Here is a 15,863-nt window from a genome sequence, read left to right as displayed (position 1 = left end):
ATATGACATAGTTTTGAGTGCACTGAGCAACATGGTTTTCTTCTTTTGTATAGAATTCAGTTGATAAATACTTTTCTTAAAATGTGGCACTCAGACATGATCCAGTTGATCAATGCTCTTCTTAAAATGTGACATTCAGAATGACACATAATAGTCTGAGAAATACAGAAGCAGGTGAGACTATTATCTTCTTTATTTGGATATTCTGTTTCCATCAGTGCCTAACATTGAATTGGCCTTTTAGGCAGCCATATCATACTTTTTGAACTTTTAAGTCAGCAAAAGCCTAGGCCTTTTTACTTCATGTAAACTGCTATTGTTATAGCTCCCCCTTTCCTACTTCAGTTCTTTATTTTATACCAAATAAACCTTTACATTGATCAGTGTTAAAAGTTGGTCTTGTGAACACGATTTGTTAATATGACGGTTTAGTCTAATACCACATGTATGATAAATGTTAGTAAGAAGTTGGGTTTTCTTTTTCTCACTTTTCCAACAAAATTATGCATAGGTATTGCTGAGCCAGCAGCAGAACTACATTTTCATAATCTACCAACTTCAAATATAATCCATGTCTTCATTTTCAGCCTATTGGCATCTATCTTAAAAGGAGGGAAGGTTGGAAACCACAACTTTCTGACCATAACTGTGGGAGCTGAGATCTGACAGCATTCTGGTTGGATAACCCAGGAGAACCAGAAGGCCACAGCAGTTTGAACTGAGATAGTTCAGAGGGCCCTGAGAAATACATTATTCTGTACTTGGACCATCCAGTAGGGCTTGCCACCTGCCAGTACTATGAGCACAGATATATTAGGGGAGGTAAAAGTTAGCAGTATGAGTCCAGGTAATTGAACTCAGAACCAAAGAGAGACTGACCATCCCTTCCAAGAGTTCAGGAGTGAGGTGGAGTTTGGCCTTGGCACAAAGTCTCAAATTAGGCACTGAAGCTAGTGATATGAGTGAATAGAAGAAGATGCAAGTCACTCTGAAGAAGTATTATGGGTTAAGAGAAACCAGAGAAGTACATGAAGAAGAAGAGAGTAATGCCACAAGAATTATGAGAAAAGCATGTGAAAAAATATCCTGATCACAAGAACTATAATGGTAAGTGGAAGAAATGAGGCAAGAGATAAGAAGTAAACTTATAAGAGAAATAAAAGCTATTGAAGAAAGAATTGAAGGAAAGTAGCTCAGATTAGAAGGAGGAAAACCTTCCCAAAGTAACAAATTCCCTGAAAATTAGAATAGAGCAAAGAGAGTTAATAAGAAATAGTAGGCCAAAATAAAAAGATGGAAAAATAGAAGAAAAATGTTTTTGGTAGTAGAACTGTCAAAGACAACTGACCTGGGTACTATCAAACACAACCAATCTGGAAAATAGGTTAAGGGAAGATAATTAAAGAACTATTGGATTCCTTGAAAATCATAAACAGATTAAAAAACCTGAACACCTTATTTCAAGGACTAATAAATGAAAACTGCCAAGATCTGTTGGAACTAGATGGAAAAGTAAAAATAGAATACACCTGTCCCCTCCGGAAAGAAATTCCAAAGTGAAAACTCCCAGGAGTGTCATATCCCAAACACAGAATTTTCAGGTCAAAGATGTACTGTAAGCACTAACAAAGTAATAGTTCAAGTACTTCAGCAAGAATCACACAGGACTTGGCAGCTATAACCATAAAAGAGAGACAATATTGGACTATAATATTCCAACAGGCAAAAGATAAAGATTTAGAACCATGAATAACTTAACCTGAAAAACTGAATATAATCCCATGGGGGAAAAATGGACCTGCAATGGAATAGAATGTTTTCAGGCAGTATTGATGAAAAGATTACGGATGAGTAGATACTTTGAAATCTGAACACATGAATCAAACCTAGAAAAGTAAGTACATTTGAGGATTTAGAAAGAGTTAACTTATGATGAAGTATGTACATTCCAACAGAAAGAGGAGGGACAAGAATCCCTTCAAAACCCTGATATTCAAGTATCTTAGAGGGTGTAGAGGTGGTTTTGTTCTGTTTTGATGGTCTTAAGAGAGGAAATAAAAAGGAGGGAAAAAGTAATACAGTAGTTAAGAAATAAAGAAGGGAATAAAACTATTTCTCGTAATTGAGATGTTCAAGAAGAATAAAAGTAAGAACATACTAACATGGAGGGAAGGACTAGGGGAGTAGCCATCTCATAAACCTTACACTTAGTTGAACTATGCAAGTGAAGGTTAAACTTCTGTCACTCTCACACACAAACATACACATGTGCAATACATTTGGTATAGAAGTATATTAAACTCAACAGAGAAATTGGCAGGGGTAGAGAGAAGGAGAAGGTTAAGAGGGAGGGTAGAGATGGAGAAGGAATAATCACAAATAAAACAAAATTAAAATGGGAAAGGAAAGTCAAAAGGAAAGAAAGGTTAAGAACCAGTGATCATGGTCTGAGTGAGGGGAATAGGAAATTACTTCAGTTATAGATTATTCTGTTATTTACTGATGACATTCCTTCACTTTCACTACCTTCTTTGTAGAGAGGTGGTGGAAAATGAAGAGAGGAAAAGTATAAAAGGATATGATGGACCATAAATGTGAATGGGATGAACTTACCCCCCACCAAAAAAATAAAGAGGATAGTAGAATGAATTAGAAAGGAGAATCCGTCAATTTATTATTTGCAAGAAGCAGACTTGAAACATAAAGACTCATACAGAGTTAAAACAGGGAACTGGAGCACAACTTACTATGCTGTGAGCAGACTCAAAAAAGCAGGGATAGCATTTGTGATCTCAGAAAATGCAACAGTAAAAACAGACAGTTAAAAGAAATAAACAGGGAAACGGTATTGTATGCTTGAATGAACCATAGACTGAAATTATATCAATATTTAATATAGATACTCTGAATAACACAGAATGCAAATACTTAGAGGAAAAGTTCACATGGAGAAAATATGCAGCAAAACTCTAGTAATTTTAGACTTAAACAGATCTAACACTAATTAAACAAGAAAGAAGTTAAGGACCTGAATAGAATTTTAGAAAAGTTAGATATGAGAAATCTCTGGTGATTACTGAATGTGGATAGAAAAGTATATCCATACTTCTCAGCACCTTTGTAGAAATTAACCATGTGCTCAAGCATTAACAATCTTATCAGCAGATGCAGAAAAGCAGAAATATTAAATATAATCTTTATTGACTCAAATACAATTCATATATTATCAATTAAAAGCTTTTGAAGAGAGGATTAATCGTAAAGAATTGGCAGGTCAAAGAACAAATCATGACAACTATAGATTATTTCACCAGAGAATATAACAACAAGACAACATACCCACATTTCTGTGATATTGTTAAAACTATCCTGAACAGAAAGTTTATATCTTTAAACATGTTTGTCAACAAAAGACAGAAAGAACAGATCGATGAATTGCATATGCAACTTAAAAAAGCAAATTAAAAAAGCAACAAATGAAAAAAACCAAAATTAAACAACAGAGTAGAAATTCTGAAAATCAAAGAAGACATCAAAATTGAAAGCAAAAAAACCCCATTTAATTGATAAATAAAACTAGGAGTATTTTAAAACCTTCCAATAAAATATGCAAACTGTTATCTAATGTGATTTAAAAAGAGAGAAAGGAAAACCATAATGCCAAAATTAAAAATAAAGAATTCACAACAAATGAAGAGGAAATAAAAGGAAAGTATTAGAAATGATTCTGCCAAATTATATGCCAAGAGACTGTGAGATCTTAAATGAAATGAATAAATACTTATAAAAACCAAAATATCCATATTAATAGCAAGGGATAGAATTTAAATAACTCATTTCAGAAAAATAAATTGAACAAGCCATTAAAAAAAAACAAACAACACTTCAACTCTGGAAGGGGAAAAACAACCTCCAGGACCAGATGGATTGAAAAGTAAGTTCTATCAAAACATTCATAGAACAGTTAATTTTAATATTATATAAACTCTTTCCAAAAAACTGGAAAGGATGAGATCCTAACAAATTCTTTCTATGACAGATATATAATCTAGATATCTAAAGTGGATAGAGACAAAACTGAGAAAGAAAACTGTAGTCCAATTTCCTTATATGAATATTGATGCAAATTATTTAAAAATATTAGCAAAGAGACTCTACTAACATATTAAAGGCTTCTATATTATGACCAAGTTTTATTTATAACAGGAATGCAGGGTTATGTCAACATTAGGAAAGCTGTAATCAAAATATATTAATAATGAAAATAATAAAAACTGTATTTCATATTATTAGGTGCAGAAAAAGCATATGAAAAATAAATCATTCATTTTTGTTAAAAATTAAAAAGCATAGGAATAAATTGATTGATCTTTCCTTAATCCAGTAAATTGTATTTATCTAACTCTATGAGTAAATATTAGATATAATTAAGAAATACTAGAGGCCTTTCCAATAAGATCATAGGTAAGGAAAGGATGGTTATCATTACCATTATTGTTCATTGTAGCTCTAGAAATGCTAAAGTCAATTTTAAAAAATTTAGGAAATAAGCATAGGCAAAAAGAAAACAAAATGATCACCTTTACAGGTGCTGTCATAGTCTACTTAGTTCACTGTAGAGATTCAATTACCGATTAATTCAAACAATAACTCAGCAAAAATAGGATATAAAATAAACCCACATATCATCGACTCTTCTACGTATCATCAACAGAGACTATCAGCAAGTGATAGAAAGGGAAATTCCATTAAAAATAACTATAGATTATATAATATATTTGGGAGTCCACTTATCAACGTTTTATTTTATAAAACTATAAATACTCCAGAAATAAAAACAGACTAAACAATTGGAGATATATACATTGCTCATGGTTGGGTTCTACCATTATAATGACTATGGCTAGATTGGGGAATTGTCATTCTTCACCCCTCTTTTTGACTGTCTGGTTGATCTCTGATCAGATGGTGCTTCATTAGCTTCTGGATGACCAAGTTTTCAGAGCTGCATGTATTATGTAACTTATGACTATATGGAATAATAGGATTGTTTTCAGATATCCCAGTGTCCCTCTAGCACCATACCCTAGTTTTAATTTTTGGATTACAGTGGAAGTATTTTGGGGGTATTGGGAGTCAGAAGACACAGGGTTTCTCTGTGTTCGCAGGCATGTTATATAGCAGCTACCATTGGTTTAGTTATGTCCCTGCTTGTGGAAGTAAGGCAAGGGCTCTTAATATTGGAATGGAATTAAGAGGTTCATTTATTCAATCAAATGATTTGTTTTGAATACCTACTGTGTGCTGTGGGGGATACAAAAATAAAACTTCAACATACTGATAGTCTGTCAGGAGAAATGAGATGGGTACACAGACATCCGTAAATAACAAAGGCCATGTGAGTTCAGTGTTTTTTTTCAGTGACTAGGATGAAGGCATAGATGATATGGTAGTCAGATTTGCAGATGGTACAAAGCTGAGAGAGATCACTAACACCTTGGTTGATAGAATCAGGATCCTTTAAAAAGTCCTGACACATAGAGTGATGGGTCAAATTGAATGAAATGAAATTTCTGTTTCCCCCTCCCTCCCTGTCTAAAATGCCACTCTTTTCTGACCTTTACATCTCATAATCTTAGTATCTTTTAGGGTTCAGCGCAGTTATCACCTCCTAGGGAAAACCTTTCTAGATCCCAGCCCAGCAGTTAGTGCCCTCCCTCTCCTGATTGTTTATATTTATCTGTTTATGTGTTATATCCCTTCAGGAGATGGCAACTCTGAAGGCAATGCCTGTTTCCTTGTTTTTGTGTCTTCAGTGAATACCACAATGCTTTTACATGTAGTAGGTACTTAATAAACATTTGTTGAATTGAAATCAGTTTTACATTTGTATTAAAAAAAACCTTCAGAAGTAGAGAATGGTGGATACTGGCTAGGAAATAGTGGTAGTGAAATAGATCTGTGGATTACAGTGAATTTCAAGGTAAGTATGTATCAGCAGTCTGACATAGAATCCAAAAAAGTGCATGACATATGAGGGTACATTAATAGAGCGTACATTAATAGAGGAGATAATAGTTTGCCTGTGCTGTGCCCTGGTCAGGGCTATATCTGTTGTGTTCTGTTATGGATACCACATTTTAGGAAAATCACAAGCACAAGACAAGCCCTTCACCACCTAGCCCGTCCTATCTTTCCAGTCTACTAATACCTCACATTCTAACATGTACTTTTTAATCCAGTGACACTGGCTTCCTGGTTGTTCAACAAACATTATGCTCCATCTTGGCTCTAGGCATTTTCTAGAATTGTCTCCCATGACTGGGATCATCTCTCTTCTATTTTGACTACTGATCTCCCTGACTTCCTTTAAGTCCCAGCTGAAAAAAGGAAGTCTTTTCCAACTTATCTTAATTCTAGCATCTTCCCTTCTTTAATTATTTTCTATTTATCCTATGTATAGCTTACTTTGAATATATTTGTCTGTATGTTGTCTCCTCTATTAGATTTTAAGCTCCTTGAGGTCAGGGACTGTCTTTTGCCACTTTTTTGCATTCCCAGTGCTTAGTGCAGTCCCTGTCACACAGTCGGCTGTGTGTGGATGTCTGTGGATAGATCAGTTGAAGCTGGAACACAATCAGAAGAGAACAAACAATATGGGGAAAAAAAATCAGAGAATAGGCCATAGGAGGATGATTGACCAAACTGGTCCTGTTTAGTCTGGAGAAAAGGAGACTTGGGTGGGGCACAAGCTAATTTTCTTCAAGTCATTGAAAGGGAGAAGGATTAAATTCTTCCCTTCATTGGCCTTGGCATTTCTTCATGCAATAGCTGTTGCAAAAGAGACAAACTGAAGCTTGAAGTAAGGGGAGATTCCCTTATAAGAGCTGTTCAAGAGTGAAATTCTCCTCATTGGGGGTCTTCAAATGGTGGTTTGAAGACATGTATTGGGCATGTTATAGAAAGATTTCTTGGTCAGAAAGAGGCTGATTGGGCTACACCTTTTACAGAACCCTTCCATGTCTTATATTCACAGAATCATTAAATCTCTGAATGAAAGGCACCTCAGAAGTCATCTGGTCCCATACCTGAATAGGAACCAGAGTGCCTCTGTAGCATGCCCAAGAGATGATTATTCATCTTTGCCTGAAGGTCTCTAGTGAGGGGAACCAGTCTAGTCTACTTCTAGATAGTTATAATTGTTAGGAAGTTTTTTCTTAGATAAAGTCTAAATTATCTTTATGTAATTACCATTCATTCCTTCCAGTTCTGCCCTCAGGGGCCAAGTAGAAGAAATGTAATTCTTCTTCCCTCTGACAGCCCTTTATACTTCCAAAGATGGCTCTTGTGTTCCACCTCTCCCCAGCCTTTCAAATTTGGAGTGACCTTAGTGGTCATTAAATCCTACAATATATTAGCATTCCTAAACCAAACTGCATGAAAGATACACAGTTATCCCTTCCACATTGTGACTTTCCCCATGGTGGTTTCAATGTATTGTGGGTCAGCAAAAGAAATTAAATGGGAATTTTTTTGAAAGTTTTGCGACAGCTGCAAAGTCCAGCAGATACCACAGAAAAACACTTAACCCAGATTTTACAATAAGATACTGTAAATACTCCATAAAAAAAAAGAAAAAAATTTCAGACTTCTCTGGCACCAAAAATTTTTATGTGGATTTTCCAGATCTTTGGTAGTGCTATACCCTTAACCCCCACTATGTAGAAGGGATAACCATATTATGAAATTATTATGAAAGATAAAATCCTTTTATAACATTTGTGACAAGGTGTTTTCCAGCCTTTGAAGATATCTAGAGACAAGGAACTCATCACTTCTTGGAACATTCCAGTAGCTTCAATAGTTGGGAAATTTTTTCATATGTCGAGCTGAAATTTACCTATATTTAATTTGTAACTGCAATCTACTAGTCATAGTTCTGGCTTCTGGAGCCAAAGTCTAATCCTTTGTCATGACAATCCTTCACATATTTCAAGAGAGTGATCATCTCCCCTCCTCCCTTTTCCTATCTTTTCTCTAGGCTGAGCATGCATCCTCAGCTTCTTCGGGTAGTCCTCATATAGCATAACTTCAAATCTCCTTGCCATCCTGGTCACCCTCCTCTGAATGTGTTTCAGTTCCTCAGTGCCCATCTAAAATATGGTATGCAGAATTGTGACAGAGAACTCTAGGTTTCTATGTGCTGCATTCCAATTCTAGATTGTAATTTTGAGAGAGGGGACTGGGTCTATCGTGTGGTCTGACCAGGGCAGAGTGTAGTGGAATTGAAACAATTCTCATTCTGGGTTATTGTTATTGTTGTTGTTTGTCTCTTGTTCTCAAAGAGGACCAAGACATTAGGACGATGTTGTCATGACATGGAAAGTGAATTGGATTTAAGTGAGGGAGGGCTGTGCAGAGTTACCAGCCTCCCCTCTCTCCTCTGGAGCCATCTGGGTCAGATCAGGGCAATTGGAGATGGCCCCCCTGCAGTGGGAGACCTCGGTCTTTTTAAACTGAGGTCTTTCTCGGGTCTCATTTTGTCTGAGGCAATGCCCATTCATTGGTTAAGGCTAAGTAAGAAGAAATGAGGCAAAGAATGACCTCTTTTACCTACTCAAAAAAAATCAATCTGGGAGGGGAAGACCCTCAGGGTTTCTGGTCAAAATTGAAACAATTGCTATTTATATTTACTCTGAGCCATCTGAGCCCAAAGACCAAAAGAGGCTTGACCTGGGACCTATTGTTGGCCAATCGATGAGAGGCAGAGTGATTTGGATTTAAGGCACAGTCCTTAAGAAAGAAATCTAGCCCATAAACCCCAATATAAGATATCTTGTGAGGTTTCCTATCAAAATTTACATTCCTTTGGGTAGAGCACCAGCAGGTTGTATTGTGTACTTCTTTGAATGTAGCCCAGGAACACATTCCCTTTTTTTTTTTTTTTTGCCTGTTACATCAAACTGTCGACTCACTTTTTAATGGGAGCTCAATGAAACTCCCAGGCATATTTGACATGAAATATTTTCTAGCCATGTCTACACCACATTGTACTTATGTATCTGATTTTGTGTACTCAGGTACCTGACATTATAGTCATTCTGTTAAACTTAATCTTTTGACTCTTGGGCTCAGATTCGAGATCCTTTTGGATTTTGAGAGGCAGGTACATGGTATAGTAGATGGAACTCTGGACCTGGAGTCTAGAGGACCTAGATCCAAATTGTGCCTCGGATAGTCACTAGGGTTTTAACCCTGGGGAAGTCACTTAAATTTTTTATGCTTCAGTTTCCTCATCTGTTAGGGCAGCTAGGTGGAGCAGTGGATAGAATGTCAGGCCTGGAGTCAGGAAGACTCATCTCCACGATGTGACCTCAGACACTTGGTAGCTGTGTGACCCTGGGCAAGTCACTTCACCCTGTTTGTTTCAGTTTCCTCAGCTGTAAAATGAGCCAGAGAAGGGAATGGCAAACCAGTGTGTTTGCCAAGTCATGAAGAGTTGGGCACAACTGAAAAATGACTGAGCAAGACCAGAAACCTTCATTTTTAAATGAAGGAGTTATGCTTGATAAAGTCCTGTCTAGCTTAAAGTCTGCAATCTCATGACTTACTAGATATCCATCTCAATTTTATGTAATCTGTAAATCTTATAGATGTATCAGCTATATCTTCATCCAAATTCTTGATGAATATGTTAGACAGAATGTCTCTAAAATTCAGGCATTTGCAGCATACCATTGAAGACTTCCTTCAGATGGACATTAACCAAAACACTGGATTTGGCTGCTTGTCACCTCTGAACTCACATAATCATCCTATCTTCCTGTCCACATAGGCCCTTTCTGTGATTGTACAGTCTGGATCCAGCCTACTTTTTGAGATTGATTACATGTTAGCCCACCCTCCATCTTATCTTCCAGTCAAACTGCCCTAACTATGGACTTGGAGTCAGGAAGGCCTGAGTTCAAATATAGCCATAGAGGGATTCCTTCTAGCTGAAATGGTGGGACTCCCGAGGATGAGTAGGATAGAAATAGGGTTTTTTTTTTCTTTTATTATCAAAAAGCATGCATTTCTTCAAGCTGTTAAGTATAGTGAAAGGAGTATTAGCCTGAAGCATCAGGAGACCCCAGGTTTGTCACTGATTATAGTGTCTGACTTTAATTAAATCACAACCTTTCAGAGTGTCAGTTTTAAAAATACTGGGATGAGGGGGAATGAAACAAGCAAGTATTAAGTGCCTGCTACATGCCTACTACTGTCAGGTGCTGTGCTAAGTAAGCACTTTACAAATATTATCTCATTCGATCCTCACAAAAACCTTGTAAGAAGTCAGAGTATATACTTTTGAAGGTCCTTCCCAGCTCAAAATATCTCTGATTTTGGTGGTTAGGAAGACACTGGTGACCTTCAAAAGTACTATTTCAGGAGAGCTGGAGAGGCAGCGCCAGATTTCTAGAAGTTAAGGAGAGAGTAGTAGATGAAGAAATAGAGATATAGCGGTTATGGACCATTTGCTCATGGAATTTGTCTTTAGTAGCTGTCTAGTCTAACCCTTTTTATTTTAAATATGAGGAAATTGAATCTAAGAGAAGTTAAATGACTTTTCCCTGGCCTCATACCTAGTAAAGGTCAGAGGCAGAACTTGAACCCAGGTTTTCCTGATGAGACTAGCTCTCTATTCACTATACCTAATATTGATTTCCTCTGTCTCTAAGCTTGAAATTGTTGTGCCCAAACTCTTTGGATGTCACAGCCTTTGTAATGTGTTATATTCCCATGATGTCAAAGATTTCAAGGCAAGACTCTAAGGGGGTAGTAGTATGTATATACTATTGTGGCAAGACTTTTTCCATTGCTGTGTACTAAGGGCCAAAATAAGTAAAGAATATTATTTACTAACATAGTGGTGGTAATAATAATAATAATAATGATAATTAACATTTAGCTGTTATTTAGCTACAAAACACTTTACAAATGTTATCTCATTTTATCCTCAGAGCAACCCCAGGAGGTCGGTATTATTATCTCCACTTTGTTGTTCAGTTGTTTCAATCATGTCTGACTCTTTGTGACCCTATTTGGAAATTTCTTGGCAAAGATACTAGGCTGGTTTTCCATTTCTTTCTCCAGCTCATTTTACAGGTGAGGAGACTGAGGCAAAAAGATCACACAACTAGTAAGTGTCTGAGGCCAGGTTTGGACTCAGGTCTTCCTGATTCCATGTCCAATGCTCCATCTATTGAGCCAGCTAGTTGCCTCTAGTACACTGGCACACTGTTGGATTTGCCCTGGACACCCCCTTTTCAGCCTCCAGGTAAGATATGTGCAGCAAAATCATTCAGAAAATAGTGATTGATGTCAAGGTATCAAGGTGGGGGAGGGGGTCCCCTAGTGATTTGAACACAGTTCAAAAGTCAGAGGTAATATAGTCATGGATTTTGCTGCCGAATAGCTTCTAGTAAAGAAGCCTCCAAACCTTGTACTAGATCAGTCACTATATACCAGTGTATCTGGAATCCTAAGGCAGAGTTGGCCCAGGATAATATAGTTGTGTCTAGTACACTATCAGTCCATAGCATGTACTTTAATCTTTCCTAAGATGCTGAGCTTGCTCTAAGCTTTATTAACTTAGTTCATGATTATCCAGGATATTCTTAGCCTCCTTTGCCTCAGATAACAGCTTGGTTTAGTTCTGAAACAGTGAATTATATAGTTTTTGGAATAGCAGAGTCAAAGAACAACATAGTAAGGGGTGGGGGTGGGGAGTCAGTACTTAAGGTGGTGATTCATCATTAAAGCATTAATTACTTAAGATTTTTAAGAGTAAATTTTTTAAATGAACAGATATCTATTTTCTCTCCTCACCCCTTTCTCCTCATTCCATTGGAAAAAAGAAAAGAGAAACAGATTCCTTGTAACAAATATGCATAGTCAGGCAAAGTAAATGCTGTCATTGGCCATGTTAAAAGAATATATACATTCCTGAATAACCTCATTTCTATGTATGTGTGCTAGTACTGTTTCTTTATCCCTGTCCACGAAAACCAGCTCAATTTTGGGCCAGCTGCAGAGGCACAAGTACAGACCGGGATGGCCAGGGAGGTCATTGCTGTTCCATGTAGAGGTCAGTTGACATGCCTGCTTGGAAACCTTCCAAGAGGGTCTTGTTAGAAAGGACACAATTAAGTCTTGATTGATGTCAGGAGGTAAAGGGGGCCACTGGTGGATTTAAAAGCAGTTTGAAAGAAGTGCCAGCATCATGGGTTCATGGCACTTAAAAGCCATCTTTTGTACTTTTCTCTGTTATTGGCATTTCTCTATGGGTTGCATCTCATTCCTAGATTGTAAGTGTCTTGAAGAAAAGGACTGTGTCAAATACACTGGATTTAGAAGTGGAAGATGTGAATTTGAATCTTGATTTCATCATTTACTACCAGCATATTCTTGGACGAATTACTTAACCTCTCTGGGTCTCAGTTTCCTCTTCAGCAAAAGAGAGTTTTGAACTTCATATCTCCGAGGATCCATTTCAGCTCTAAATCCATTCATTTTTCTATCTGTCCCTCAGTCTCCATAGCATAGTGCTATGCAAATACTAGGTAATGGTCAATGACCAATAGCTAACATTTATATAGTGCTTACTGTATGCCAGGCACCTTACAAAAACCCTGGGAGGTAGGGGCTATTATTTCCCCATTTTACAGATGGGGAAACTGAGGCAGATAACTTTTTTTTTTAAGTGATTTGCCCAGGGTCACATGGCTAGTAAGTGTCTGAGGCTGGATTTGAACTCAAGTCTTCCAGACTTAGGCCCAGCGCTCTATCTCCTTCACCACCTAGTTGTACAATAAATGCTAGGTATACAATGAATGCTTATTGAATTGAAGCCTGCTTCAGTCCAGGCTCCCGATCCTGATTTGTCTTCAACTTGCTCACTCCCCAAGTGGCTCTGGGGCCAATCTGGCCCATTTGAGATCCTCTGAGCTGGATGACCTAGGACTAGGCCCTACCCAGACCAGATCTAGAGCTAGCCGGGGAACTAAACCATCAATCAGCCTATCTATGGGTGTGGGGCACCCAGGGCACCATTTGCTCTACCATCCTCCCAATGGTATTTTGCCACATGGTTGGCTCATGAAGCAAAAGACGCTAATCTGGTTTATAAAGGATTGTTTTGTCCAGTTTGAAACCTTGTATAAATAGTCTAGTTCTTATTTGCTAAATATTCCAGGAAAGTATCCATGTGGTATTTCTGGCAAAACCTAGGCTTGAAGTTTAAACTTACATATAATAGAATTTTTTTTTTTGAAGGGGAATTTGGGTAAGTTTGTAAGAGATTTAGTTTCTTAGATGGATAATTGAAAGGCTTTTTTTTTTTTTTTGGGCGAGGGTGGGGGGGAATGAGGGGGTGGAGCGGGGCATGAAGTGACACCAGTAAGACAAAGACACAGCTAAGAATTGCCTGATAAATTTTCCAAACTGTTAACTGATCATTTTGGATACCCATTTATGGGATGTAAGCAGTTTCTAACTATTTTGGGGACCTTGATAAATTTTTTCCCTACTTTGCCCATTTTCCCCATAAAAGAAATCTCTTCGTGCCAGTTTGAGAAATTGCTAATTGTCCATTCTCAGTGCAGAGTACTAATTTCCATTTGAATGCCACAGTCTTTCTGCTAAAACTTCCCCATAGTTGAGTGCAGAAAACAAGAAGCCTTCTGTTTGTGGACTGAATGTTCAGCCAGCCATGACGTAGTCACACTATTATCAATGAAGCTTATTCATCATTTTCCATGCCAGGGCATTGTATTGAACTTTTGGAGGGTCTGGATTTTGAATCAAGAGAGCTTCTCCTCTGCTCACCTCCAGATATTGCTAATATTGAACGATTAATTTATCATCTCTGGACTTTTATGAGTTTTTGTATACCTACATATTCTCCTATGCACACAGGTGTTCAGTAGATATTGATTAATTAGTTAATTTAAATAAAAAATGGCAATAATTACTACTAGAGGGTATTTTTAATTTTCTCTTTATTTTTGGGTGTTTGAGTGTACTTATTTTAAACCTTAATAGCACTATTACATAGGCTTGTAGATAGTATGCTGTGTCTACATAATAGCTGACATTTGTGTGGGTGTTCAAAGTGTGCAAGGTACTTTATTTATATTATTTCCTTTAAGCCTCACAGTGGCTTCATGAGGTGGGTACCAAAGGTGCTACCACCCCCATTTTACAAAAGTTAAAACTGAGACTGGTAGGTTAAGTGACCTCTTTATAGTTAGTAAATTTTAGTACTGGTATTCAAACCCATGTCCAGAACTGTATCCTAGACCTCATATTTAAGAAAATGAAGTAGAGAGTTGGAGCTGTTACAGGCACACTTTGCACAAGGTTGTTCCTACTAATAATGTAATGACATCATGACTAAATCCTATCATAAAGTGTTCAGACCTCCACAATAATGTCATTTGGCCAAAATTTCTTTTATAGCATTGTTCTTGTGGAACTAACTGGCTCTGTGCCATCACTTCATACAATGTTACATCTTTATAGACTGAATTGATGTGTGAAGTAGGCCCAAAATTCAGGCAACAATCACTTGTTACAGAGGACAAGGAAGTTTTTTTAATCCTCTGGTTTATGTTGACTGGTCAAAGTCGTTGATAACTGTACTAGATCATTAGTAAACTATCTGATTTTCTTGGTTTGTTTAGAAGTAGTTATAGGGATTTTAAAAAATTGAAATGGTATAGCTGATCAAAAATGACAAAAGAGGCCATTTATCCAGTGCATGGCTGAAGTACAGTAAAAGCCCATTATAACTTAGCTCATTATATCCTATGGTCAAATCATGTCTCCAAAGCAGGACAACTGCTTATTTTAAAAGCCTGATAAAACACAATTAGATGGCAAGATGGGTATTTGTCTTGTCCTCTAGTGGCAGTGTCCGAAAGAGAATCCATTGTACATACATGTTTGAGTTATAAAGGGTGTCAGAGAACAGCATTGAGCTTTGTTTCTGGCTGTACTTAACCACTTGCTGCATTTTTTCCAAATGTCTAATTCAATTCAGCAGACATTCATTAAGTGCCTACTATGTAGTGTCAGTTACCCGTAGCTCATTAGAAGTTAAAACCTGTTGGGTACATTTGTGCCACACAGAGGAAGGAAGCAGAGATATAAATTTTTATTTATCTTATTTTTTATTCTTCTATCTTATATTTTTAAATTAAAGTTTTTTTGTCAGTCAGCAAGAACCTTCTTCTTACCTTCCCCCAATTGAGAACAAAAGAAAAACAAAACCCGTGTTACCAACTTGCATAGTCAAAACACAACAAATATATACATTTTCCATGTTCAGAAGGAAAAAATGCGCATATATTTCATTCAACACTCTTGAGTCTTTCACCTCTGTATATTTATTTTACATGTACTTCTATATATAAATGTCATCTCCCTGATGAAATGTTAAGTGTGTGAGCAGGGATTTATTTCATTTTCGTCTGTATTTTCCTAGAGCTTATCACATTGCCTGGCACTTAATAGGTCCTTAATAAATTCTTGTTGATTGATTGATCGTTGGCAATATGGTGCAGCCGTGTACTACATATGGAGGAAATTTGGATTCCAGAGACAGGAATGAAGTTATAACAACAGTGGTCCTACTTGGAGACAGGCTCAAAACCTGAGAAATGGTGAGTGGGAGTTAATACTTTATCAGAGCTAGCAAAATTGGAAGTTGGGAAGTTAAATTCCAGCGAGATCAGAATTAGTAGGATGACAGGCAGATTCAGAGGTTGCAGAAAGACAGAGACCGAGACACAGAGAGACAGAGATAGAGACAGACGTCAGAA

At 37.1% G+C, this 15,863-nt stretch overlaps 1 protein-coding gene across 1 annotated transcript in view; it reads left to right on the top strand.

Moving 5' to 3' along the window:
• The window catches only part of IGSF11 (immunoglobulin superfamily member 11), a 189,020-nt gene that overhangs the window by 31,646 nt on the left and 141,511 nt on the right, over positions 1–15,863 (top strand). The window lies entirely within an intron of this gene.

The sequence above is a fragment of the Vombatus ursinus genome, unplaced genomic scaffold, assembly GCF_900497805.2.
Source record: "Vombatus ursinus unplaced genomic scaffold, bare-nosed wombat genome assembly UNPS02001419.1, whole genome shotgun sequence".
NCBI lineage: Eukaryota > Metazoa > Chordata > Mammalia > Diprotodontia > Vombatidae > Vombatus > Vombatus ursinus.
This window is presented reverse-complemented; position numbering and strand designations above follow the sequence as displayed.